This window comes from Neomonachus schauinslandi, chromosome 7, assembly GCF_002201575.2.
Source record: "Neomonachus schauinslandi chromosome 7, ASM220157v2, whole genome shotgun sequence".
Lineage (NCBI taxonomy): Eukaryota > Metazoa > Chordata > Mammalia > Carnivora > Phocidae > Neomonachus > Neomonachus schauinslandi.
Genome location: NC_058409.1, coordinates 62,861,826 through 62,889,551, shown reverse-complemented (window position 1 = coordinate 62,889,551; position 27,726 = coordinate 62,861,826).

Genomic DNA, 27,726 nt, shown 5'->3' with positions numbered 1-27,726 from the left:
TATCATATTCATCACTACAAAAATGCAACCCATGTTTACTACATTGTATGACATTGAAGGGTGGAAGAATATGCCATCCCAAAATATGTCTCTTTGGCATAAGGATTATTTTGAGCTAATGGCACTTAAAAAATAGCAGATGCAAGAAGGGCATTCTAATCTCCCCTTTTCTCCCTGAAAACAGGAGACAAAACTCCCATGTGTAAGATGCACTCCCTGTACCAGGGAACAGAAATGTTCTTCCACTGGGAGTCAAAGCTGAGAGATTTATAATTTAGTACAAACAGACTTTGTTAAAATAATTCTTATCTTCCTTTAGCCTCCCCATATATTTTAGTTATTTTTTCACAATTGCCTCTCTTTGTTCAACTTAATATAAAAGCATTTAGGTTTGGCCACTCCTTTGAGTCTTCATTTCCTTAAAAGACCTCTTGTGTCACAAAAAAACATATGAATTTGTATGCTTTCCTCCTATTAATCTGTCAAGTGTTAATTTAATTCTCAAACACAGCTGAAAAACTTTAAGAGGACAAGGGAAAAAATCTGCCTCCCTTACAACATCATTAATGAAAACTATATTTAGTATATTTTGTACCAAATTTACTTAGGATTAAAAAAATAGCATATCAAATCAGGTTAACCACTTTGGTAAAGATGAAAATGAAATTTATATATGTACTCGAGGAAGACTGAGGAAGCAAAAGATGCATATATCCTCCAGAGGATATCAGAAACTGAACTATGTGGAAGAACTAAGAGGAAAGAGAAGCTAGGAGAGCAAAACAGCTGAAATATTCTTTACCTTAAGTGGAATAAATCCAGTGGATTTCTAAAAAGACACAATATCTTCAAAGAAACGTGTTTTGAAGTTCAAGAAAATTTTAGCTATTTATACTAAGTATGCAATGTTGACTGCAGACAACATACTTTAATATGTCAACACATCATCATTTTCTTTTTCCATATCCTCAGAGAGACTATAATACCTGATTTAAATGCTTATTTAAATAATGTATCATCTTCAACCTCTTCTTTTGTTTTCCTCAGCTTCATCTTGGCTGCTGTTATAGTCTATCCTGTCCAGTTGTGATTAATTGAAAATCTGGTTTCATAGGCTTCCAGTGGGCTGCCTGGCAAAGAAATCCCCTTGTTTACATCTTAAATTCCTAGTTCCATTTACAGAATTTAGAAAAGCAACCGTGAAGTTGATGTAGCAACTAACTCTGAAAGGTGCTGCATAATCAAGTTCCTAGAACTAGCTCTTTATTCCAGCCAAGCCAGGATTCCAAAAAGTAAACTGAGTGTCTCCAGTGTATATATTATTAGGCGTTCTGAAAGAAGTGCTGAGTCATGGATCACAGAAGGTGGTAAGGGCAGGGAAGAGGAGATATTGGCGCTTCGTGGCAAATGAACAACATACTGCTTTGCTTTAGATCCTAACCTAAATAAGTAATGGTAGAATTATATATGTGTGCCACTCTATGTCTCTGTGTTTCAAAAATCAAAACTGTACCTCAAATATTCTAGTACATAAATATTATAAAAAGAAAGTTGTTTACAATTATCTACTGTTAATTTCATTAGCATTATGCAGGTTTTTTCTTGCTAACACATTCTACTATCATTTGTCATTACCGATATTTAGATTTCAGACAAATTCTTATTGATGATTGTTAAAATATTACTTAAAAGGAAATATATACTAACAAAAAATTAAAATTTGAATAAAATTAGAATAAATAGTAAACATTTAAAACATTGTTAAATTATCATACTCCTTGTGACAAGCTAAGTGTTGAACAATGATACAGGGAAACAATATTTTATAAAACACTTAATTTTCTGGGGTACCTGGGTGGCTCAGTCATTAAGCATCTGCTTTCGGCTCAGGTCATGATCCCAGGGTCCTGGGATCGAGCCCCACATCAGGCTCTCTGCTCCGCAGAAAGCCTGCTTCTCCCTCTCCCACTCCCCCTGCTTGTGTTCCCTCTCTCGCTGTGTGTCTCTCTCTGTCAAATAAATAAATAAAATCTTTTAAAAAAACCACTTAATTTTCCAACATTTGTAAACCTTTTAAATCCACCCAATTAACTTTACATTAATAAACAGAAAATTTTACAAAGTTCTTTTGTTCTTTCTTGCCTTTCTGAAGTTTTTAGTATAGTGCCTAATGCAGAGTTGTAATGAGGACCCTACTATAGAATACAGGAATCTCGGCAAACTGACTAATGCAGTAACCTAATTTAGGACCATATCACATAATCAAAGAAGAAGCTGCTTAAGAAAACTTTATAACAGTTCAGATGAGTTGAGGTCTGGCAAAGATTATAGGGTTCTAAGGAGGATAAACTGTACTCTTGTTAAAGAGGGGCAACTCTGAAGGAATTTACTAGTACTTTATGATTAAAATATCCCAAATATATGAAAGTCAGAAATACAGCTTTAAGAAAGCAAATAGCAGGGAAAGCATCTTCTGGAGAAGATAGCAGAGTGGGAGGATGCTAGGCTCACTTTGTCCTATAGATATACCTAGAAAACATCCACCTCAGTATAAATAACCCAGAATGACCTACACTTTTTGATTGGAGTGTTTAGTCCATTTGCATTCAAAGTAATTATTGATAGGTGTGTAATTATTGCCATTTTGTTACTTTTTTTATGGTTGCTTTTTGTAGTTCTCTGTTCTTGTTCTCCTCTCATGGTTTGTTGGCTTTCTTTAGTGATATACTTGGGTTTTTTTCTGGGTTTTTTTTTTTCCCCCATATCTATTACTGGTTTTTTATTTGTGGTTACCATTAAATTTATAAATAACATCTTTTGCATATAGCAGTCTATATTACATTAATGGTATTTGGTAGAAATAAATGATATAGAAACTAAAATAATAATAATAATAATAATAACAGAACAAATCAATGAAATCAGTGGCTGTTTTTTTTAAAAAAAGATCAATGATAGATAAATTTTTAGCCAGAATCGTTAAAAGAGAGGACTCAAATCAACAAAACAGAAATGAAACAGGAGAAATAACAACAGACTCAACAGAAATACAAAGAATTGTAAGAGGATATTGTAAAATACACCAACAAATTTGGACAACTTAGAAGAAATGGATAAATTCCTAGAAACATATAACCTCCCAAAACTGAATCAGAAAGAAACAGAAAATTTGAACAAACCAATTACCAGCAATGAAATTGAATCAGTTATAAAAAAAAACTCCCAACAAATGAAAGTCCAGGACCAGATGGTTTCACAGGTGAATTTTACCAAACATTCAAAGAAGAGTTAATACCTATTCTGAAATTATCCCAAAAAATTAAAGAGGAAGTAAAGCTTCCAAATTAATTCTATGAGGCCATCATTACCCTGATGCCAAAACCAAGTAAAGATACTACAAAAAAAGAGAATGACAGGCCAATATCTCTGATGAACATAGATGCAAAAATCCTCAAAAAAAGAGCAAACTGATTCCAACAATATATTAAAAAAATCCTTCACCACGATCAAGTAGGATTTATTCTAGGATGCAAGGGCAGTTCAATATCTGTAAATCAACCAATGTGATACATCACATCATCAGAGAGAGGATAAAAACCATGTGATCATTTCAATAGATGCAGAAAAAGCATTTGACAAAGTACAACCTCCATTCATGATAGAAACCCTTAATAAACTAGGGTTAGAGGGAATGTACCTCAACATAATAAAGGCCATATATGAAAAATTCATACTCAATGGTGAAATACTTAGAGCTTTTCCCTTAAGATCAGGAACAAAACAAAAATGTTCACTCTCACTACTTTTATTCAACATAGTAGTGGAAGTCCTAGCCACAGCATTCAGACAACAAAAAGAAATAAAAGGCATCCAAATCAGCAAGAAAGGAGTAAAACTTTCACTATTTGCAGATGACATGACACTATGTATAGAAAATCCTAAAGACTCCAACAAAAAATTGCTAGAACAGATAAATGAATTCAATAAGGTCACAGGATACAAAATCAATATATAGAAGTCTGTTGCATTTCTATGCACTAATTATGAAATTGCAGAAAGAGAAATTAAGAAAAACAGTCGTATTTAAACTGCACCAAAAATAATAAAATACCTAGGTATAAACTTAACCAAGGAGGTGAAAGACCTTTACTATGAAAACTATAAAACATTGATGAAAGAAATTGAAGATGACACAAACAAAAGGAAAGATATTCCATGCTCATGGATTGGGAGAACAAATACTGTTACAATTTTGATACTACCCAAAGCATTCTATAAATTTAATGCAATCTCTATCAAAATATCAACAGCACAGAACTAGAACAATCCTAAAATTTGTATGAAACCACAAAATACTCTGCATAGCCAAAGCAATCTTGAAATAGAAGAACAAAACTTATCATAATCCCAGATTACAAGTTATATTACAAAGCTGTAATAAAACAGTGTGGTACTGGCACAAAACTAGACACATAGATCAATGGAACAGGACAGAAAGCCCAGAAATAAACCCATGATTGTAAGATCAATTAATCCTCGACAAAGGAGGCAAGCATTTGCAATGGGAAAAAGTCTCTTCAACAAATGGTGCTTGGAAGACTGGATAGCTACATGCAAAAGGATGAAACTGGACCACTTTCTTATACCATTCACAAAAATAAACTAAAAATGGACTAAGGACCTAAAAGTGAAACCTGAAACATAAATATCTTTGAAGACAGCACAGGTAGTAATTCTCTGACATTGGCCATAGCAACATTTTTCTAGTTATGTCTCTTGAGGCAAGGGAAACAAAATAAAAAATAAACCAGTGGCACTATATCAAAACTAAAAGCTTCTGCCTAGCAAAGGAAACAATCAATAAAACTAAAAATAGGCTCCCAAATGGGAGAAGATATTGGCAAATGACATATCCAATAAACAGTTAGTATCCAAAATATATTAAAAAAACTTACACAGCTCAACACCAAAAAACTAAATAATCCAATTAAAAATAAGCAGAAGACATGAACAGACATTTCCCCCAAAGAAGACACACAGATGGCCAAAAGACACATGAGAAGATGGTCAACATCATTCATCATCAGAGAAACGCAAATCAAGACTAAATGGATATTACCTGACACATGTCAGAATGGCTAAAATCAAAAACACAAGAAACAAGTGTTGGTGAGGATATGGAGAAAAAGGAACCTTCTTGCACTGTTGGTAGAAATGCAAACTGGTGCAGTCATTGTGAAAAATAGTATGGAGGTTCCTCAAAAAATTAAAAATAGAATTACTATATGATCTAATAATTCTACTATAGGGCATTTACCCAAAGATTATGAAAACACTAATCTGAAAAGATACAGGCACCTTTATGTTTATTGCAACATTATTTATGATTGCCAAGGTATGGAAGCATCCCAAGTTTCTGTTGATAGATGAATGGATAAAGAAGATGTTGTGTATATATACACAATGGAATATTACTCAGACAAGAAAGAATTAAATCACCATTGGTAACAACATGGATGGATCTAGAGGGTATGTATAATGTTAAGTGAAATAAGTCAGTCAGAGAAAGACAACACCATATGGTTTCACTCATGTGTAATTTAAGAAAGAAAACGAAGAAAAAAAGAGAAAAGGCACAAAGAAAAAAAAAAAGACTCTTCATTATAGAGAACAAACTGGTTACCAGAGGAGAGGTGCATAGCGGGATGGGAGAAATAGGTGATGGGGTTTAAGAGTATACTTATTGTGATAAGCACCGAGGAATGTACAGAATCACTTGTTGAATCACTGTATTGTACACCTAAAACTAATATAATACTGTAGGTTAATTATACTAAAATTAAAATAAAAAAACAAAAAGCAAGACATAAACTGAATTATTAAAACTGTATTTATGTTGTCTTAAGATACAGCTGCATTTTGAAGAGACACTGTGTCAATCCCACAACTGTAGAGTGTGGAAGAAAGGAAGAGGCATATTACATTCACTAATAGGATTATGTGGTCCTTGTATTTATGAAGAGTTTTTGTACTTTTCTGTACATCCTCTGTGTGTAAACTTACTAAGATGTTTTCTTTCTATTTTCTCCAATTGCTTCCTGCCACAGTTTGGTGGAAAATAGTAAATATTTATTAAAGTTGGTATTAAGCAAAGAATAATTAAGCTAGATATTTATATTCTCTTCCAAAGATCATTTCTTTAACTTTAAATACTGGAAATTTGAAAGTAGTATGCATTTTTTTTTCAAATGTTTTTCTGTATATACAATTCTACTAATTTGCTTACTTTGTCTTTCATCTTGAGAAGATAAATGAATTCTTAAATATAGTGCTGGGAAATGTTTAAAAGCTGGCTCTCCTGTTTGGGGAGGTAAACTGTGTTTTGTAGCAGTTTTTAACTTCTATGATATACATGACATAAATATTCTTACTACGGCTCATTTCAAACTATCAACACAATGACACCAAACACAGAATTGGGAAAAGAAGCACACAGCTATCTCTTGCGAGCCGTTGCTAGCCAACTCCAGCATATCCCTAGCTTAAATATTTTTTTTAGAAGAAAATTCTGTATTCTACTTTTTGTTCCTCTCTCCTGAAAAGTATTAGCATGAAAGTAAAGTATACTTCATAGAATATTCATAATTTCTTTCATTAATTAGTGAGAAATGTCAATCTTTTCTGAATATTTTCAAGATAATTTTATTATTTCCATGTAAAAGTATATAAAGTAATGGTTTTATATAATCACAGAAATAAAGAAATTGATTCTAAAAGAAAATATACAGAAGGCCAAAACTGAGAGTAGCCTGTATCAAGGCTACAATATTTGTTTAACTTTTGTGCCCAGTATTATACATTTCCAGGTAGAAACAAAACTTATTTGTTGCTTATAATATGTCAGAAATTAATCATAACTTATGCCATTCAATCACCTCAAAAATATTTGATGGAAATGTCCTCATCTTACAGGTGAGGAAACTGAAGCATAGCAGGGTTCCTAATTTGCCCAAGATCATAATCAGTTGTGTGATTTAAAACCAAATTTCAAAGGTGTCAAAATCTATCCTTTTCCCACTTTGTTTCTATAATCAGTTGCCCTTAATAAATACTTCTGAATGTTATGTAAAGTGTGCATATTTCAAGATGGAAGAAAACAAAGGAATCACTCTTTATAAACTTAAAATACAGAAGAGAAGAGACATATGTGGACAGAAAACTGAACTTTATCTTGAAGGCTTGGGTTTCTCAAGCTTAAATAATATATTTAGGACCCAATGATCGACAATCCAGTGTGAGAGAACAAAAGTCCTTAGAAAATGGGAACCATGGGATTTTAAAGAGAGAAAATAGTCTGTGCATAAAGAACCAACTGCAATGTGAAAGGCTCAGGGAGATGAGTTATGAGACTTGCAGGGAGGGGTCAAAGAGAGAGACTAAACTAAGGCAGAACCATGGAGGTAAAAAGATGAGATTAGATCAAGAAATATTTGGAAGGCATAACTGATGGGATTTGCCTTGATTTCATGTCAAGGGTGAGACAGAGTTGTAGATGCTATTGTTTGGGGTAGTTCAAACACTGGAAGTTGCTATAATTTTGCTGCTTGACAGCTATCTGTCTCCTTTCTCCAGAGAATTGCTCTTGACTGAGGATAAAAAAGGCTGAGTCCCTTGCTTTAAAGTAGGAAAACTGAGATTCAGTTTATGCTTCTGTATCAGGCCAATCCTTCATTTGAGGACACATACTAGTCTTTCCCCTTTCCTTATCTGCTTTATTTTTCCCTTGTATTCCCCCAAGAAATACTCACATCTGAATTCTTGTTCCAAACTCTGTTCCAAGGGAAAATGGCTTATGACAGGCATTAAGGATATCTTAATTTTATGACTGAGGGAAGTGAAGGTATTATTTACACTGTGATAGTTGTATTCTGTTCTCAACATTTTAGTTCCAATCTGTTAGTCTCCAAGCTTTCCTGCAGGATAGAGTGGGACTTTAGAAGAGAGTTACCTAAAATAAACTCTGTTAATGGGTTTGCAATTGAGTTTCCCAAATTCTTTGTGTTTTAATTAAAGATGATTAAGAACTTTTTTACCCACAAATGTAAATATTTAACATGTAAATAAATGAAGTATTATGATATGAATGGGCTTGAACTATGTTATAATCTAAGCATTTTTCTTATACCCAATGCAAGATTTTCCTTATCATGAATCAACACAAAATAGATAGCCTAGTTGTCTAGTTTTTTTTTCTCCTACCTCCCTTCAAAAAAAATGCTTGAGGTAGATAATACAGATTATTTCATTTTTTACACACAAGACATGTCTTTCATAAGCATTTATAGATAGTGACTTTATAAAGAGAATTTTCTTATATTTCTTTAAATTTTCTGTATTTTGAAAATTTTATTTCATAATGCCTCTTTTTTAGTTTTAAGGAAAACAGGTGCTTACAAATACATATGATTATGCTTAGTGAAAGATTACTGAAACTATATCTTTAGTTTTCATGGCTACATTAGTGTGTTGAGAGCAGGAATTTTCATATGCTTAAAGGTTTGCCTTGGCTGCAACTTGATTGTGAATTTGTATTTATTATCTGCATGAAAGATTTGTAAAACCCTCTCTGATTGTCTTATGTATAGAACATTAACTTCCTCAAAACATTAAACATCAATAGGACTTGACAATTTTGTTATGCTCTAAGAGGAAGAACCCACTTTTCTTTCTGAGTTAAGAACCCAAACAACTGAATTAAAGGTGATCCCATTTTGTCCAGCCCCCATTTGTCAGTTAGAAACTTTATGCTGTTTTAATGCTAATAACCAATGGAGTTCTATATAAATTTACATATTACTCATCTAGAAAGTACAAGCTTATTTGGTCAAATATTTAGTTAATTAGTTCCAGAAAATTAAATTATATTAATTTTATATTATTTTGTTAACTATAAAGTAAAATCTCTTGGGAAGACTTTCTTGGAGACAAGATAATCCTGTTTTCTCCATTTCAGTTTGTGGTATTCAGTGCGATATTCAAATCAGAAATGTGGGAGTCATCTTTTATTCTTCCTTCTTCCTTACCTTGAAACATGGAATATAGTATCCATTGCTAAGCACTAATTATTCTCCTTCCAAAATATATCTTGAATCTATATACCTTCTCTTTATCTCTACTGCTAATATTCCAGCTTGAGCCACTATCATTGCTCAAATGATAGTGACTGTGACAGTAGCTCTGTAATTAATTAGCTTCCTCTCTTGCATTATCTAGTCCCATTTTTTCCTACATAACAGCTAAGGGGTTACTTTTATTGAACCTACATTGAGTATTTTTAGTTTCCTGTTTATAAATTTTCAATTTATACTACTCATACTACTTTGAATAATTTGGAAAGCTTACTATAGTGGGTTGAATTGTGCCCCCAGAAGATCTACTCAAGTCCTAACTCCCTGTACCTGTGAATGTGAACTTATTCAGAAATAAATCTTTGCAGATGTAATTAAGCTAAAGATCTCCAAATGAGATCTATGGATTTAGGGTGGATCCTAAATCCAATGACTGGAGTCATAAGAAGAGATTTGGGACATAGGGAAAAAGAGAAGAAGTGATGAAATGATAGAGGCAGAGATTGGAGGACAATCACAATCCAAGGAATGCCAAGAATTTCCAGCAGTCACCAGAAGCTAGGATCAAGGAATGGGACAGATGCTTCCTTAGCACCTGTAAAGGGAGTCATCTTAATTTCAGACTTCTGTCCATCAGATTGTCAGAGAAAATCTCTGTTGTTTCAGCCACCATGTTTGTGGTAATTTGTAAGAGCAGCCTTAGGAAACTAATACTCTTATCACCCTACAAATTTCAGTAAGGTCTGGTCCTTGCTATACCAATCCAAACCTCATCTCATGCCATTCTCCCTTTTCATTTATTACACTCCAGCTTCATTGGCTGTCTCTGTTCTTATAATACACCACAATCTTTTCACTGGCTGTTCACCCTGCCCAGAATGCTCTTTCCCCAGATCTTCCTGTGTAACCTTTCCCATACTTCAGGCCCTAGCTTAAATTGAATCATCTCACAAGTGAGAATGCCCTTATCAATATAAAAATTTGCTTTTTATTATATCTTCAACTATCTTAGCACCTAGTTTATGTACTTATAGGAGTTTGAACTTTTGGAATTTTTTGTTATTTGTTTATTGGTTATTTTTTTCTATTAGTCTGTACAATTCTTGAGAGTAAAAAATAGGTATTTTCAAACACTTCTTTATCCCCAGTGCCTAGCAGAGTGCCTATTATAAAATACCCAACAAATGTATGCTAAATGAGTTGAATGGCTGAAAGAATGAAGTTTCTCAGTTATTGAGAAAAAGATTCAATATACTTTCCTGACAAATGTGCATTTATTTTCAGACACATTAACTGCAGCTAGAAATTTATTCGAAACATTTTATTAAGTTACTAAAGTGACTTTCACTGTTGCTCTCACCGTAGTTTGTTCCAGTTTTTGGTAAAAAAATGTAAATCTAGAAAAACTTGGACCTTACATATAATTATCTCTCAGAACTCATTTACCTCTTCTGCTGTCAGAATATTTCCTCTGCCTTACAGAGTTGTGCTGCACTGTCACATTTCAATAATAGGTGTTGTAATTTTGCGTGTCACATAATCCAGCCTGAAATCAACCTTAGGGGACAGCAAAAAAATTGAGAAGCTAGCCTTATCAACACTTGAACATTGCTATTTGTCTTAGAAAGTAAGAATAAACCTCTTAGAAGAATAATGCTTTATCAGGAATGAAAAATAAACCCATTTCTTGACAATAGAGAATCTTACCTAGTTGTGCTAAATTAAGTCAATCATTTAAAGTTATTTGCCAAGCTTTCAGCAAAAACATTCTTAATGTTAGTTACTGTAAGAATAGGAAGTTTGATAAATATGTAGTTAAACAGTCACAGGAGTAAAACAAATGCTATGCTGAGGGAAAGAGTGTTAAGTCCAAAAATCTCTATTTCTTGACATTTCCTTGTGTATATAAAACTTCTTGATGATAGAGTTAAACGTATTTATTTTTATTTTTTGAAATTGAGCTAAATGAATAAAAACAATGGGTGTTTAAAGAGTCAGAGGGTAGGATGCCTGGGTGCCTCATTGGTTAAGCATCTGCCTTCGGCTCAGGTCATGATCTCAGGGTCCTGAGATGGAGCCCCTCCCTGGGCTCCTTGCTCAGCAGGGAGCCGCTTCTCCCTCTGCCTCAGCTCCCCCTGCTTGTGTTCTCTCTCTCTCTCTCTGACATAATGAATAAATAAAACCTAAAAAAAAAGACTCAGAGGGTGAAACAAAGCAGGTGGAACTTTCATACCTAAGGGATGTGTAATTCATAATTTACACATTTTTGTGTCAAATTTTGAAAGTCCTATAGATTTATTTATTTAATATTTTACTCAGATTGACTCTGTAACATTTCTTTTTTTTTTTTTAAAGATTTTATTTATTTGACAGAGAGAGACACAGCGAGAAAGGGAACACAGTAGGGGGAGTGGGAGAGGGAGAAGCAGGCTCCCCGTGGAGCAGGGAGCCGGATGCGGTGCTCGAACCCAGGACTCTGGGATCATGACCTGAGCCAAAGGCAGATGCTTAACGACTGAGCCACCCAGGCACCCCTACTCTGTAGCATTTCTGTAGAATGATGATGATGTAAGCAAATGCACTGTTTTGCCTTTTCTCTATGATCAGCTTATTCTCAGAACTAACCATCCCTTTAAATATCACTTGAGACTAAAAAGAAGTAACACAGAATACAAGGTAGCACCAACTCTCTAACTGAATTCCATTGTCTGTATAATTTTTTATCGTATTGTAGGATTCTTTGCGCTGTTATCAAGGAACTGCAAACTCAAATAGCAATGGGCTTCATTATTCTATGACCATTTCCTGACCTGAGAACTACTAGTATTTACATTACTTGATGTCTGATGCAATATATACTGATTTAAAAATTATGCCAGGTGCTAGCAAGCTTCTAAAGGCCTAACGATCTCTACCTCCTGATACTCATTCCTTTGTGCTGTCCCCTCTTACACAGTGTCAGCATTGGCTTATATGACCAACAAAATATGGTAGAAGGAATTGTATGTTACCTCTGCCATTATGGCTTCGCTCTCTCACTTTTCTTTTTCTCTCTTTAACCCCTTGCTCTAGGAAGCTTCCTAGAGCAGCTGCCATGTTCTGGGTTTGTCCATGTACTAAGGCACTGAGACTTCCTGCTAATAGGTGAGATGAAAATGTAAGCTTGGAAGAAGATCCTCTAGCACAGTTGGGCCTTTGGATGACTGCAGCTTTGAACAATATCTGCACTTCAGCTTCATGAGCGACCCTGAACTAAAGCCATTTAACTAAGACACTTTCAAATTCCTAAGGCACAGAAATTATGAGATAATAAATGTTTGTTATTTTAAGACAATAAATTTTGGGGCACTCTCATACATAGTAGATAACAAATACATGTACACAGCCATCTATATCAGCTTATGTTTAAAAATAGAATAATCATGATTTGGAACAAGAAGCAATTGCAAAAAGTTCATGAACTAATTATACAAATATTGTTAAAGATTTAGAGGAAACAGGACCTAACCTCAATTAACTTGATCCAATTAATTTGTAAGGCAAAACTGAATTAAATAAAATGAATTTTATTATGTTAAAAACTTTAAATGTGATAATATATGGAGAACTATCAAGGATGATTTCATTAGGGCTTATCAGTTATAAATAAATTCCTAATTATGAATCATACTTTATAATATTCCAATTTTTGAATCAATACCTTTAATTTTAAAACAATATGCCTATTATGGGAGAGAAATAAAATATTCTTAAGATGTTCCAATGAGTTTATATTTCAATTATTCTAAAACATTATATTCAGGACCCAATTTTCCTACTTATGGGTGCAGAATAGCAATTTGTAAATAGTTTTTAAAATATAAGTATAATATGCAGGTAAAAACTCAAGCTAACAAAAATATAAAAACTACTAATAACCTGTATTTTGATTATATGGCAGATATTAATATGCTTTTTTATTTAGTTTGATGTAAGTAAAATTATGCCATAACATGTAAATTAAGTAATAATTATGTTTCTATATAAAATAAATAATGAGTTTGGTGAGGTGCTATCTTTGTTTCTTGCTTATATAATAAAATAATACTATTTGAAGAAAAATGTAATATTTGGGGAAATTCTAGTAAATGTTGATAATATGAAGGATCATTGCAGTATTTTATAGTAGAAAAGGAATGCATGATGTATTTCTCCTTATCCCTTATCCCATTTCAAAGTTGCATTGTTTAATGAGAACTATGAAGGTTCTGGATACACAGAAAAAGAAATATAATCAGACAGTTAGTTAAAAAGAAGCTCTAGAGTATAAACTAAAATTTATGAATTTTTTCAAGTCTTCAATATTTTCTGTATCTATACAAACCAATGCTAAGTCACAGCAGGAAAATTTTCATGAAAGAGAATATGAAAAGTCAAAGGAAGAGTGAAGCACTCAGGCCTAGAAACTGCTGAGAAACTATTACCATCACTAGGTCTGAAGTGACAAGTCTAGAGAGTAGTTAATTAATCCAAAACAAAAATACAGGGGTGGGGAGGGGGGACGATATACCTACAGGAAGAACAGAAAAACATACCAACTTCCTGTCCACTCAGGAGAGAGAAAGCCTGGAAAAAATACCCAGCCTCTTCCTTTGCCCTTTTCCCCCCTCTCTGCAAGTGTATACCTTTGGCCAAAAATGCAAGAGCAACCCAGAAGTCAAGAAGCCCAAATGATGTTGTTTGTGAAGATGGTATCTCCCAGGGCACAAAGAAGTGTGAAGAATGAAGGCTGGATCTGGAGGGGAAAACTAGAAATAAGCAGCACATCTGCAGTCACTGGTGAAAGTTTGTGATATTTGGGGCACCTGGGTGGCTCAGTCCTTGAGCGTCTGCCTTCATCTCAGGTCATGATCCCAGGGTCCTGGGATCGAGCCCCACATCGGGCTCCCCGCTCCGCAGGAAGCCTGCTTCTCCCTCTCCCACTCCCCCTGCTTGTGTTCCCTCTCTCGCTGTGTCTCTCTGTCAAATAAATAAATAAAATCTTAAAAAAAAAAAAGGAAGTTTGTGATATTCAATAAGCTTTCTAGGGCAGAAAATTACTCTATTCTTTTGAGAATGGTAACAACAGCAATGTTTCAAGCAAGAGGGGCTGTGTAGTTTTTCTTCAGTTAATGACAAAATCCAACTGACAACATTCTATATTCCTTATTAACAATAACCTTTTCCTTGCCCCCCCTTTTCTTAGTTTTCTACCATATATACTGTGTGCAATTCAACACAACCCTTTACTGAATATGTTATTATTCTGTTCTTTGTTAGTAATTATAGTGGATACCCTGTCATCAGGCAAAAAAGCAGGCTGTTAATGATCTAATTCTAACATTATCATTCTAATTACTCAGTATGCTGGTCATGTCACTGATTAATTCTGTCACCCTGCTACCTATGCAATTAATAAAATGATACTGAATAAATACACCAAGTGTTGAGTTGTGATTCTGAATATCCATGTATTATGAAAGTATTTGAAGCACTCCTAAATTTTGAAAAAAATAGACTTTTTTTAACTCTTACTTAGCTTTATTTTAGTTGTCAATATTTCAAATATTTTTATTCCATTTTATATTTATGCTAAGTCCAAAAATAATGATATTTCAAATGGTTAGAAGTTTATTTTATTTTATATTACCACACTCTTGATTACCTTGGTTACTTTTTTCCTATTAATGATGTCAGTTACTTGAAGGCAAAACCTGTTTTTAATTTGTTTATTTATTTGTTATTTGTTTTGGATCTCCATAACCTAAAACAGTGCCTGCCACATAATAATCTAGTAATAAATATTTTTATGAATGAATGTATTATATTTCATGGTATGTCTCCTCTTAAGAGTTGAAACATCCTGAGTAATTCTAGCTATCATGTTGTGACAAAAACATGATCTTTTATTAGCTACAGTGAAATTCAGGGGAGATAGAGATTGAAACATAGATAATTATTGAAAGATACTTACTGTTTATTAACTTTCTATTAAAAGATTAAAATATTCCCTTAATCATTTCTAAAATCTGCGTTTCTGTATAATATTTGTCACATTTTAATGCCTGTCTAACAAAATTTCTTTAAACAGTGCTATTTTACTTTATTATTATTATTATTAACCACATATACATTCTTGCATTGCTTTTCACATGGAATTTTTTTTTTTAAGTTGAAATATCTGGAGGATATGGATACTGGTGTCAATTGTCTAGGGAAGAATTTCTCAGGCACAACACTGAAAAAAAAAATTTCAACTTTTGGCATCTGAGAGAAAAATCCAACTACTCTTGGGATCATGATTTAACAGGTACAGACTTCTGAGGATTTATTAAGAAATGCTGGAAGGTTTTCAAGTAGTAAAGATTAAGGTGAAAATTTCTACAACAGGGCAACTCAGAAATTGAGTGAGCACAGGCACCTGATCCTGAGAAAGTTATCTAAATCTATGCTGCTTTCTCTGCCTTGTGGAGGCCAAAATGAAATGAAAGTCCTGTTTAAATATTCATCCTTACCCCAGCTATAATAGGACAGGATCTTCTGCACAAAATGTTATTCTTTTTCTTAGAAGACAACATGACTGTTAATAGTTAATAAAAGGCAAGGCGCCTGGGTGGCTCAGTTGGTTAAGCATCTGACTCTTGATTTTTTTTTTTTAAAGATTTTATTTATTTATTTGAGACAGAGAGAATGAGAGACAGAGAGCATGAGAGGGAGGAGGGTCAGAGGGAGAAGCAGACTCCCTGCCGAGCAGGGAGCCCGATGTGGGACTCGATCCCAGGACTCCAGGATCATGACCTGAGCCGAAGGCAGTCGCTTAACCAACTGAGCCACCCAGGTGCCCTGACTCTTGATTTCTGCTTAGGTCATGATCTCAAGGTCATGGAATCAAGCCCTACGTAAGGCTCCATGCTCAGTAGGGAGTCTGCTTGAGATTCTCTCCCTCTCCCTCTGCGCCACCCCTGCTTGCTCTCTTTCTCTCTCAACTAAATAAATAAATCTTTAAAAAAATAGTTAATAAAAGGCAAGAAATCACCGAGAAAAAAGATAAATTTAGGGAAAATAATGGTGCTTTCAGTTTCATTCTCCTTATATTGGTGATCTGGGAAGATAAGGGTTTGTTTGCATCAAGGAAAGTGCATCAACAAAATTAATTAATTGATTAATTTAAATTTTAAAAATATTCTCATGGACGTCAAACCTGGAAGGAAAGGAGGAGGAGGACCCTCAAGGAGGAGCCCACACTGCAGAAATCTACATGGTTTGAAATTCTCTCCACATTACTTGCTTTTTCTTCTCCACCCAACTAAACATAGATCATTCTCAGGTTATTATGTATTCGTGTTTCTTAACTTTTCTCTATTGACTGACGTGGAACCTTCTTTTGTCTTTATGGCTTACTCAGATTCTATCTCTAGCCCTTACCCTTCTCTGATAGATTATTTCCCATTGGATTGATGATTTGGATATTCAGATTATAATCTGACTCTACTTCTTTATCCCCAGACTCAGTATCCATATCTGTAAAATTAACAAATTTGGTTACCTGTAATTTCTGCCCCAGTGAACCAACCCTGCCTAAGGTGTTTAGTTCATCCAAAGAGATAGGAGGTTGACCTCTCAAGAGTGCTTGTATTAAAAACTGAGGACATCAGATTCAGGACTCCTTTGACCAAAAATTTGTCAATAGTAATTTATTCTAGAAATAATATAAGTGTTTCTGGTGAACTTTTAATCTGCTTTTCAGTAAAATGGAGCTACTGCAATCTCAAAGAATAACTAAACACCAAAGTTTAATTTCTAGTTCATTGAACATGAGCTTAGCAAGAGCTGCTATTTGAGTATCTACAATTATACCTTCCTCTGCTCATTACAGATTAAAGTACTGGAACATCTGACAGGCCTACCAAAGGAAATGAATAACCCTGAGAGTTTACCTCTTGGTTCAAAATTAGGATTTCTAGAAATACAACTCTTCTCTACTTTATTTATTATTTTTTCTGGTAGAATCTAATGATAAACCCTTCAATTTTATTGATGCCAAGACCACTAAAACATAGAAGAAAGAAATGAGCAAACAAAATAAGTTTTAACTTTTAAATGTTGCTCTGCTTTTAAAGTTTCATTTAAATTCAGTTCAATCCCATTCTGTAGAGACCTTTTCTAATACATGAAAACTATGTATCTGTCTTGTTTAGAAATGTGTCTATTGAATTAATCTTATTTTTCAAGTATTAATTTGGGCAAGCTAAAAGAATAAGATTTAAGATCTACTATAGCATTCCTATCTAAGACAAATTATTTTCTTCCACACTATGTCTGATGTTTATAATTGGGGTTCTATGAATTTTCTAGGAAAGGAAAAAGTCTTTCACTTCTTTGGAGAAATGCAGCATTTGTGATTAAGATTAAAAGTGTCTTTCTCTTTGGTCTGGTATGACTCTATTAAGGTAAGAGTCCTAGATATACTGCACTTAAATTAGGATGAGCTTTGGTTTTAAGAATTTGAGGATAAAAGATCTGGCTCTTGTTAAATTTGCATATTTAAAATATCATGAAAATAAGTACCTGTATAGTGAGGTAATACCATGGGAGCTGGGATTCCTATGTTTTAATATTTCATTTTGCATGTAACAAAATTATATCATCTCATATATATTTTCAAAGCTTTCTGGATTTGTTACTCACTGTAACAATAAAAAATTGGGACTAATTCCTCATGAATGGATTTAGTGCCCTTATAAAAGAATTCTCAGAGAGATTTTATGCCCCTACCCCCATATAAGGACACACAGAAATGACAACTGTCTATGAACCACAAAGCTAGCTCTCACTAGAAACCAAATCTACACGCACCTTGATATTTGATTTTCCAGACTCCAGAACTATAAGAAATAAAAGTTTGTTGTTTATAAAACACTCAGTCTGTGGTATTTTGTTACAGCAATCTGAATGGACTAAGACAGAAATTATATGCAATTTAATTATAAAATAATATGTTAATTGTAGGAAAATATTTTTTAAATTAAGAAAAAAAGGTGAGAATAAAAATCATCACTCATCCTAAATAGAAAACCACTGCCTCCAGACTGATTTTTGGAATTGCAGTTTATCTGTCTGCATTTCTCTCTTTCTCTTTAAAAGAATGGAATTCTGTACATATCTTATGGAAACCTAATATATTATAAATTTAACTATACATAGTAACAATAAATCTAACTCTACCTCTAAGTGTTTGAAAATATAATTCTATCAATTGCTCATTGTTAGCATTTGGGTCCCACCCCTTTATTTTTATATACTAAACAATGCTCTGATAATAATTTTGTAGCTAAACATATTCTTATGTCTCCTTTTTTTTTTTTAATTTGCAAAAGCTGGAGGAAAATGTTTGTAAATATTATACCTTATGATATATACTGTTTGAGTGCTTTCCAGAAAGTTTCCTTCATCAGGGTATGGGAAGAATAATATTTCACAATATTTTGCTATTTTTACATACAAGGGATGTTTTAAATTTCAATCAAAATTTTCTATTTTTCATTTTGAAATTATTTTATTTTGAGAGAGAGAGAGAGAGCGGGGAGAGGGCAGAGGGAGAGGGAGAGAGAATCTTAAGCAGGTTCAGTGTTCAGTGTGGAGGCAAGTGCAGGGCTCAGTCTCACGACCCTAAGATCAAGACCTGAGCTGAAATCAAGTGCCGGATGCTTAATCAACAGCCACCGAGGCACCACAAAATAATTTTATATTCATAAATGTTTGCAAAGATAGCTTAGACAGGTCCCATGTATTCTTTAATGTTTTCCCCAATGGTTCCAACTTACATAATTTTAGTATAATATAAAATCTGGGAAATTAATATTATTATAATTTGTGTGTACAGCTTTATGCCCTTTTATCACATATATATAAATTTGTATAATCATGACCATAATCGGCCACCTGGGTGGCTCAGTCAGTTAAGCATCTGCCTTCAGCTCAGGTCATGATCCCAAGGTCCTCTCTGCCCCTCCCCCACTGATCATGCTCTCTCTCTCTCTCCCTCTGCCCCTTTCCCACTGCTCATGTGCGAGCTCTCTCTCTCTCTTTCTCTCAAATAAAGAAATAAAATCTTTTTTTTAAAGATTTTATTTATTTGACAGAGAGATAGAGAGAGAGAGAACAAGTAGGCAGAGAGGCAGGCAGAGGGAGAGGGAGAAGCAGGCTTCCTGCGGAGCAGGGAGCCTGATGCGGGGCTCGATCCCAGGACCCCAGAATCATGACCTGAGCCGAAGGCAGCCGCTTAACCAACTGAGCCACCCAGGCGCCCCGAAATAAAATCTTTTTAAAAAAAATTTGTGGCTGTAGTCAAGATACAGAATTACCCCATCACCGAAAGATCTACCTTGTGTTACTCATTTATAGTCATGTCCCTGCCCCATCCCTCCAACATCCTAGCAGCCACTAATCTGTTTCCCAACTCTATAATTTTTTCACTTCGATAATAATATATAAATATAATCATATAGTATGTGTCCTTTGAGACTGGCTTTTCTCACTTGGCATAATGTACTTAAGATCTATCCAAATTTTGCATGTATTAATAGCCTGAACCCCTACTTTTTAAAATTCTCAGTAGTATCCCACTGTATGGATGTTTCCAGTTTGTTTCATCTGTTGATAGCATTTTGATGGACTACAGTTCTTCTTTTTAAATTTTATTTTATTATATTATGTTAATCACCATACATTACATCATGAGTTTTTGATGTAGTGTTCCATGATTCATTGTTTGCGTGTAACACACCCAGTGCTCCATGCAGTATGTGCCCTCTTTAATACCCATCACGAGGCTAACCCATCACCCCACCCCTCCCCTCTAGAACCCTCAGTTTGTTTCTCAGAGTCCATAGTGTCTAATGGTTTGGATTGACTACAGTTTTTAGTTATTTCAAATTTGCTATGAATAATCACATGCCAGTTTTCTGTAGATAAGATATTTGACTACAAAGTTTCAGCATAAATATTGATTATTCAAACAAGCCTTTTCTAATACCTCAATCTAAAAACTTTCTCTGAAATAAAAGCCCAAGAGTACATTTGCTGGGTCATATGGTAGTTACAAAAGTAGTTTTTAAAAGAAAATGCCAAGTTATTTTCCCAGAGTGACTGCACCAGTTTACATTCCCACAAGCAATGGGAAAGTGATACAGTTACTCTGCACTCTCATGCATTTAATACAGCTATTATTATTGTTTTAGCCATTTTAATAGATTGTAGTTGTAACACCACTCCAGCCATCTTAAGGGTTAACTTGCTTCAAGTTAACACACTCCCTCCTTGCTTGCAGAATTAAGGCTCTTGATCTGTAACACAATTAATTTGCTTTCTTTGAGATTTGCATACCACTGGCCTTGGGAAATAAGGGACCAGAACCTTCCCAGGCCACAGACACCAGCAAGTCTACTTGAAGCCACTTCAGCTTTCTGATTAGCCCAACAATCCTTCAGCAAAATTTTCTTTTTCTTTTTAAGGTCACACAAATGACTTTAACTGACCACCTTTTTCACATCTGTAGACCTTGCCCCCCTTTGCAGAAAGAACAGAGTACTCTTGCACAACCATCCTTGGGTACCAAGGAACCAGAGCTTCTTGCACAACCTCCAAGTATCAAGATAACTCTGTAGCTGGCATCATTGAGTCTGCACAAAATGTCATAGACCACTGTATTCCCCTAACTGATTAAACCCCTTTAAAAATCTCTGGGCCAGGCAGAAACCTTGGAGCTGCCGTTGGACAAGAGTCTGCCTTCTCCCTTCCTCCTGAATAAAGCTCATATTCCTTTCCAATCAAAACTCATCTTTTGATTATTGCCCTTTCAAGCAATGGACAGCCAAGCTTGGGTTTCAGTAACATAGTGATAGCTCCTTATGGCTTTTATTTGATTTCCAAATAATTGCTTACAATGTTTAACTTTTCATGTGCTTATTGCCCATCTGTACACCTTCTTTGGTGAAATGTGTCTTCATGTCTTTTGCCTATTTTCTAATGTTTTTTTTTCTTTTTTACTGCAGAGTTCATTATATATTGAGAGTTCATTATATATTGAGCTATGAATCAAAACTCTGATGAATGCACTTAAAGAAGACCTAAATAAATGGGGAAATATTCAATGTTTATGGATAGAAAAACTCAATATTGTTAAGATGTCAGTTCTTCCCAAATTAATGTATAGATTCAATGCAATCTTAATAAAAATCTGAGCAAGTTATTTTATGGTTATTGACAAACTGATTCTAAAGTTTATATAGAGAAGCCAAAAACCCGGAATAGCCACTACAATATTGCAGGAGGAGAACAAGGTTGGAGGACTGACAATTCCCAATTTCAAAACTTACTGTAGGGGCGCCTGGGTGGCTCAGTTGGTTAAAGCAACTGCCTTTGGCTCAGGTCATGATCCTGGAGTCCCGGGATCGAGTCCCACATCGGGCTCCCTGCTCAGCGAGGAGCCTGCTTCTCCCTCTGACCCTCCCCCCTCTCACGTACTCTCTCTCATTCTCGCTCTCTCAAATAAATAAATAAATCTTAAAAAAAAACTTACTGTAAAGTTATAGTAATCAAGACTGTAGTATTGGCAAGAGAATAGGCAAATAGATTATTGGAACAGAATAGAGCCCAGAAATAGACCCACCTAAATATGGTCAACTGGTTTTTGACAAAAGACCAAAGGCATTACAATGGAACAAAGACAGTCTTTTCAGCAGATGGTGCTAAAATAACTGGATAGCTACATTAAAAGAAAAAAAAAGAATATAGACACAAACCTTGCAGTCTTCACAAATTAACTCAAAATAGATAATAGACCTAAATGGAAAATGCAAAATTATAATATCCCAGAAGATAGCATAGGATAAAACCTAGAAGATCTTGATATAGCAAAGACTTTTCAGATACAGCAGCAGAGGAATGATCCATGAAACAAAAAATTGATAAGCTGGACTACATTAAAAAAGAACAAAACAAAACAAAACAAAAAACTTCTGTTCTATGAAAGACAATGCCAAGAGAATCACAGCCAGGGAGAAAATATTTGCAAAGATATATATGATAAAGGACTGTTAGTTAAACTATATAAAAAATTCTCAAAACTCAATATAAGGAAATAAACCAATTTAGAAATGGGCCAAATATCTTAACTGACACCTTACTAAAGAAGATATGTAGATGACAAAATGAACATATAAAAGGATGCTCTACACATCAGTTATCAGAAACATACAAATTAAAACAGCAATGGCAGTACTATTACACATCTATTAGAATGGCTAAAATTTGGAACACAGAACAAAAAATGCTATTGATGTTGTGGAGCAATTAGAACTCACATACATTAGTGGTGAGAATACAAAATGGTACAGCCACTTTGGAAGACAGTTTGGATGTTTCTTACAAAGCAAAACATACTCTTACCATGATCCAACAATCATACTTGATATTTACTCAAAGGAGTTGGAAACTTATGTCCGCACAAAAGCTTGCACACAGATTTTTTTAGTAGTTTGATTCATAATTTCCCAAACTTGGAAGCAACCAAGATGTCCTTTGGTAGATGAATGGATAAATTGTGATACAACCAATCAATGGAATGTTATTTAGCAACAAGAAAAAAATAAACTATCAACCCATGAAAAGATATGGAGCAACTTAAAGTGCATATTTCTAAGTGAAAGAAGTCAATCTGAAAGGCTACATGTTATATGATTCCAAAAATATGGCATTCTGGAAAAGGTAAAAAACTATATAGAGACAATAAAATGATCAGTGATTGTCAGAGGCTGGGGGATGGAGAAGAGAGGATGAATAAATGCAGCACAGAGGATCTTGAAGTGAAAATATTTTTTATGATTATACAGTGATGGATACAAGTCATTATACAAACCACAGAATGTACAACAACAAGGGTGAATCCTAATATAAACTGTGGACTTTAGATGATTATGAAGTGTCAGTGCAGATTCATTAATTGTAATAAATGTACCATTCTGGTGAGGTATGCTGATAATGGGTGAGTCTATGCATGGGTGAAGGCAAGGAGTATACAGGATCTTTCTTCTTCTCACTTTTGCTGTGAACCTAAAACTGCTCTCAAAAAATAAAATCTTTAAAAAAATGATACTGATTTTTTCTGTCCATCAAATTTATAGTTAATTCAAGTCCACCATATTATTTCTCAAGTATCTGAAAGAGTCAATGTTCTAAATATATGTAATGCAGATTCTAATTGAGATACTGAATGAATTTGAATTTTCAGTTATTTCTTTGAATCATATCTTGCCCTACTGATTGTAGTGCATATTCAGTGAATATTCCTAATTTGTTAAAATCAAACAATATAAATTCCATAGAAGTTTTTGCAATAGAAAAGAGTTTTAACTATTTTAAATACTGCCTTTCCTAATTCATGTTGGATATGACTCATAGAGAAGATTCTATCACATTTCTTATTAGATTTGAATAATTGAAACTATTTTAATATTGGCAATCTTTATGTTGAATGGATGAAATAATGAATGAATGAATATTTAACAGAATGCTATGCTTCCTACCTTTGTTAATTGCAATAATGGTATTCAGATTTTCTGGGAAAAAAAAAAGAACACAAAACTTTAGAAGATATAAAGACTCCAGTTAGACTGTAAAGAATTGATTTGGTTAAGAGGTGGAGATGGAGAAAGAAAGATATTCTAGGTTGGATAAGAAGAATAGGCAAACCTTTGGGGGAGTATGGAGATCTGCTTGAGTTGACTGAAATTTAAATGTAAAAAAATATGAAAAATAATGATGGACTTGTGACATAATATGAAATACATATTTGGTTTCTGTTCCATCCTCTTGTTTCTTGCCACATAGCTCCTAAAAACCTTGAACTCTTCAATGAATAAATGTCTTTCTGTATGCTCAATAAATGATTGGTAGCTGGGGGTTCCTGGATAGCCTCAAGGGAACCAATCAAGTGGTAATGATTAGAGGATAGAAATTTTCAGTCCCACCCCCTTAACCTTCAGGAAGGGGAGAGGGCCTGAAGACAGAGGAACACCTTTGGCCAATGATTTAAGAAACCATGCCTCCATAATAAAACCTCCATAAAAATCCTAAACTACTGGGTTTGAGGGGGTTTCTGGGTTGTAAACATGTTGAAGGTACTGGGAGGATGGCCCACCCAGTGAGCACATGGAAACTCTAATCCTTCCCTCCACACTTTGACTTATACATCTCTTCCATCTGGTTATTCTTGAGTTGTATCCTTTTATAATAAACTGGTTATCTAATAAGTAAACCATTTCCTTGAGCTATGTGAGCCGTCCTAGCAAATTATCAAACCTGAGGACGGGATCATAACCTCTCATTTATAGATATTCAGATGCATAGGCAAAAACCTTGACTTTCAATTGGCATCTGAAATGAGGTGGCATAGTCTTATGGGGATGAACCCTCAACTTGTGGAATCTGATAGCAACTGCAGGTAGATAATGTCAGAATTAAATTAAATTATAAGATATCCAATTGGTGTCCACAGAGAGTCAGAGATTTTACTTAATGTGGAAAAATTACCCCCACACTTATAATACAGAAGTATTCTTAGAGTAGTAGTGTGAGGAAGAAACAACTTCACCTGTAAGTTGGTATCTGAAATCGTCTTCAAATTCAAGTAGAAAAGTTCTGACTTGCTGCTGTGGGCTATTATTTTAAGTTATAGGGTAGTCATTTATAATTTCTGTCAATTCTGCTATAAACCAAAGTCTTTCAAAATCTTAATCAAATCCATATCCACTTAGACTTCTCCCAATATTCTCCTAAATTTTATCCCATCCTTCTTGCTCCCTTCTACTGCATTCTTTGCACTGGTTCTCAAGAACTTTTATTATCTTCCCACTGCATTTAGTACAGAATATGACATCTCTAGCATGGCCTCCCAGATCCTATATGATCAAGTCTCTGTGCACCTCTCCAGGCATCTCATAATATCTTCTCACTCTATGATCCAGGAGTCTAACCATTCTTGAGGTTAGAATGCACCAAGCATTTCCCTCTAAGTTCCTATACACACAATGATCTACCTTTCACTTCACTGACTGGATTTTCTTTCTCCATTCTTCAAGTTTTGTTATAAATGTCAGTTTATCAAACAAGCCTTTTCAATTTTCCTGATCCTAGATAGGCCCCTTTTTCTCATAGCATTCTGTCCATTTTCTTCATAGCAGTTATCAGAGCTAGTAATTATATATTTTTTGGGTAATTATTTGTTTACTGTATCTCCCCAGTAAACCTGAAATGTCAGTGAGGCCATGATCATGTTTGCTTTATGCAACACGGAACATAGGAGTCAAAAAATAGTTGATGAATAAAACAATGACCCATGTGATGAAATAGCATTTTATGAAGTTTAGCTTGAGAGAGTTGTGTAGGATGTATAAAAAAGGAGGAATCTCCAAATGATAAAACAGTTGAAAGGCTATGGTGAAAGGCATGGTGTGCATTAGCAAAGAGAGTAATATGATGGTAGAGAGGCTAGAGAAACAAAGAATTTGAGAAATATTTAGAAAGGAAAATGAAGATATTTTTATTTAGATATTGGGGTGCAAGAAAATATTATCAGCTTTTTTTAAAAGATTTTATTTGAGAAAGAAAGAGAGAGAAAAAGCATGAGTGGGTGGGGGGGTAGAACAGAAAGAGAGGGATAAGCAGACTCCCCGCTGAGCAGAGAACCTGACCCAGGGCTCGATCCCAGAAAACTGGGATCATGACCTGAGCTGAAGGCAGATGCTTAACCGACTGAGCCATCCAGGCACCCCATCAGTATTTTTTTTTAAGGATTTTATTTATTTATTTGAGTGAGAGAGTGTGTGTGTGAGAGTGCAAGTGGGGGAGGGGCAGAGGGAGAGAATCTCAAGCAGACTTACTGAGCTTGGAGCCCAATGCAGGGCTGGATTCCAGCACCCTGAGATAGTGACCTGAGTCAGAACCAGGAGTCAGATGCTCAACCAAGAGCCACCCAGTGCCTCAAGAAATATCACTATTTCTAAACGTTGTAATACTGTTTAGGTATTTCAAGGTATTTTATCATTATCTGTAATTTGTTTTCTATTCTCAGTTTTTGTATTTGTACATTTATTTTTTATTCTCTATTCTGCTTTTAATTTTCTCTGTGTATCTTAATTAAAATCAGTGCCTTGGCAAATGATAGTTATTAATAATCCTACAAAACATCAAAATATAAATTACATAAGCAGTTGCATTAGAAGTTTGAGAAGTACCAATTATGAATCATTTACTATTAAGAAAATTTTAATATATTGTGCTATATCTCTAGGATGAAGATGTATTTGCTTGCATCCTAGTTTATGCCTAATTTCCTGGAGTTATTTTAATAGCATCCACTCTTCATTTTTTTTCTATCAAAAGTGAGATTGTCCAAATTTTTGTATGTTTGTGTATGTATGTCTCTCTGTATAAAATCACTAAGTTTTCCTAATTATCTCAAGTACATTTTCAGAAATAGACTGAATAGGCCACGGATTTTAGATAGTAGAATCAATCTAAAGTTTATACCCTCTCTCCAATAAAACATGGTTAAATTATGGCCCTTATGTTAAATATAAAATCATTGCTGAGTGAAGGTTTGTATTATACATTTATATATACATAATTATGAAATACTTGCAAAGGTATGAATGATGCATCACTATAAATTTTTAATATAGTAACAATGGTGATATTTGTTTAACAATATTCTTTTGTGATAGAAACTTGAGTTATTCATATTTTAAGTTTTAAGATTCTTACAAAGCAATAAATCTAAATTCTATTGCAGTGTATATTATATTCAAATGTGATGAGTTTCCTCATGAATAGGTCAACAGGAAAATCTATAGTCAGCCCACAGATGATGGTATTAAGTTACTGTCAGTGTAAGAAATAAAAATTTGCTTCATGTTGAGCTACTGGCTAACATAATCCATTTTTAAGTATTTTAATGCTCAATGGAATAAAATATACCTAGTATGCTATTCAAAATATACCTATTATTTTGATTATATTTCTGCAGAATCATAATGTGTATGGCTTTGTTGAAATCATCATGAATGTTTTATATCAAAGAGTTTTTTTGATTTGCATGGTACTTTTAGCTTTCTCTCTATATAATAAAGCATGTCAACATTTCTTCCAATCCAAAGCTTCTCCCTTTCTGGTAAGCAGGCCTGCTCTATGTTTCCATAGTGGGATAAGTTGCATAATCTTTCTTTGCCCTACCTTGCCCTTCTACCTGTCCTCTCCCATTCACTGAGTTGCTTCTCTTGCCTCCAGGATTGGAAAGAAGTATTGTTTAGAGTTAAAGGGACAAAAGCCACTAAACTTAGCAGGAGTTGTTTGTGGTCCTCCCTTGACCACTGAAAGCTATTCAATGCCTTCTACCACAGTAGGAGTCCAACCAGTGGTTCTTTCTCTCTCAGGTTCTTTATGTAGAATCTTACCCACCTGCCCCTTCCCTACTCTGTCCACCCACCTTTTTCTCTGATCCACACATGGATACTTCCCTGTC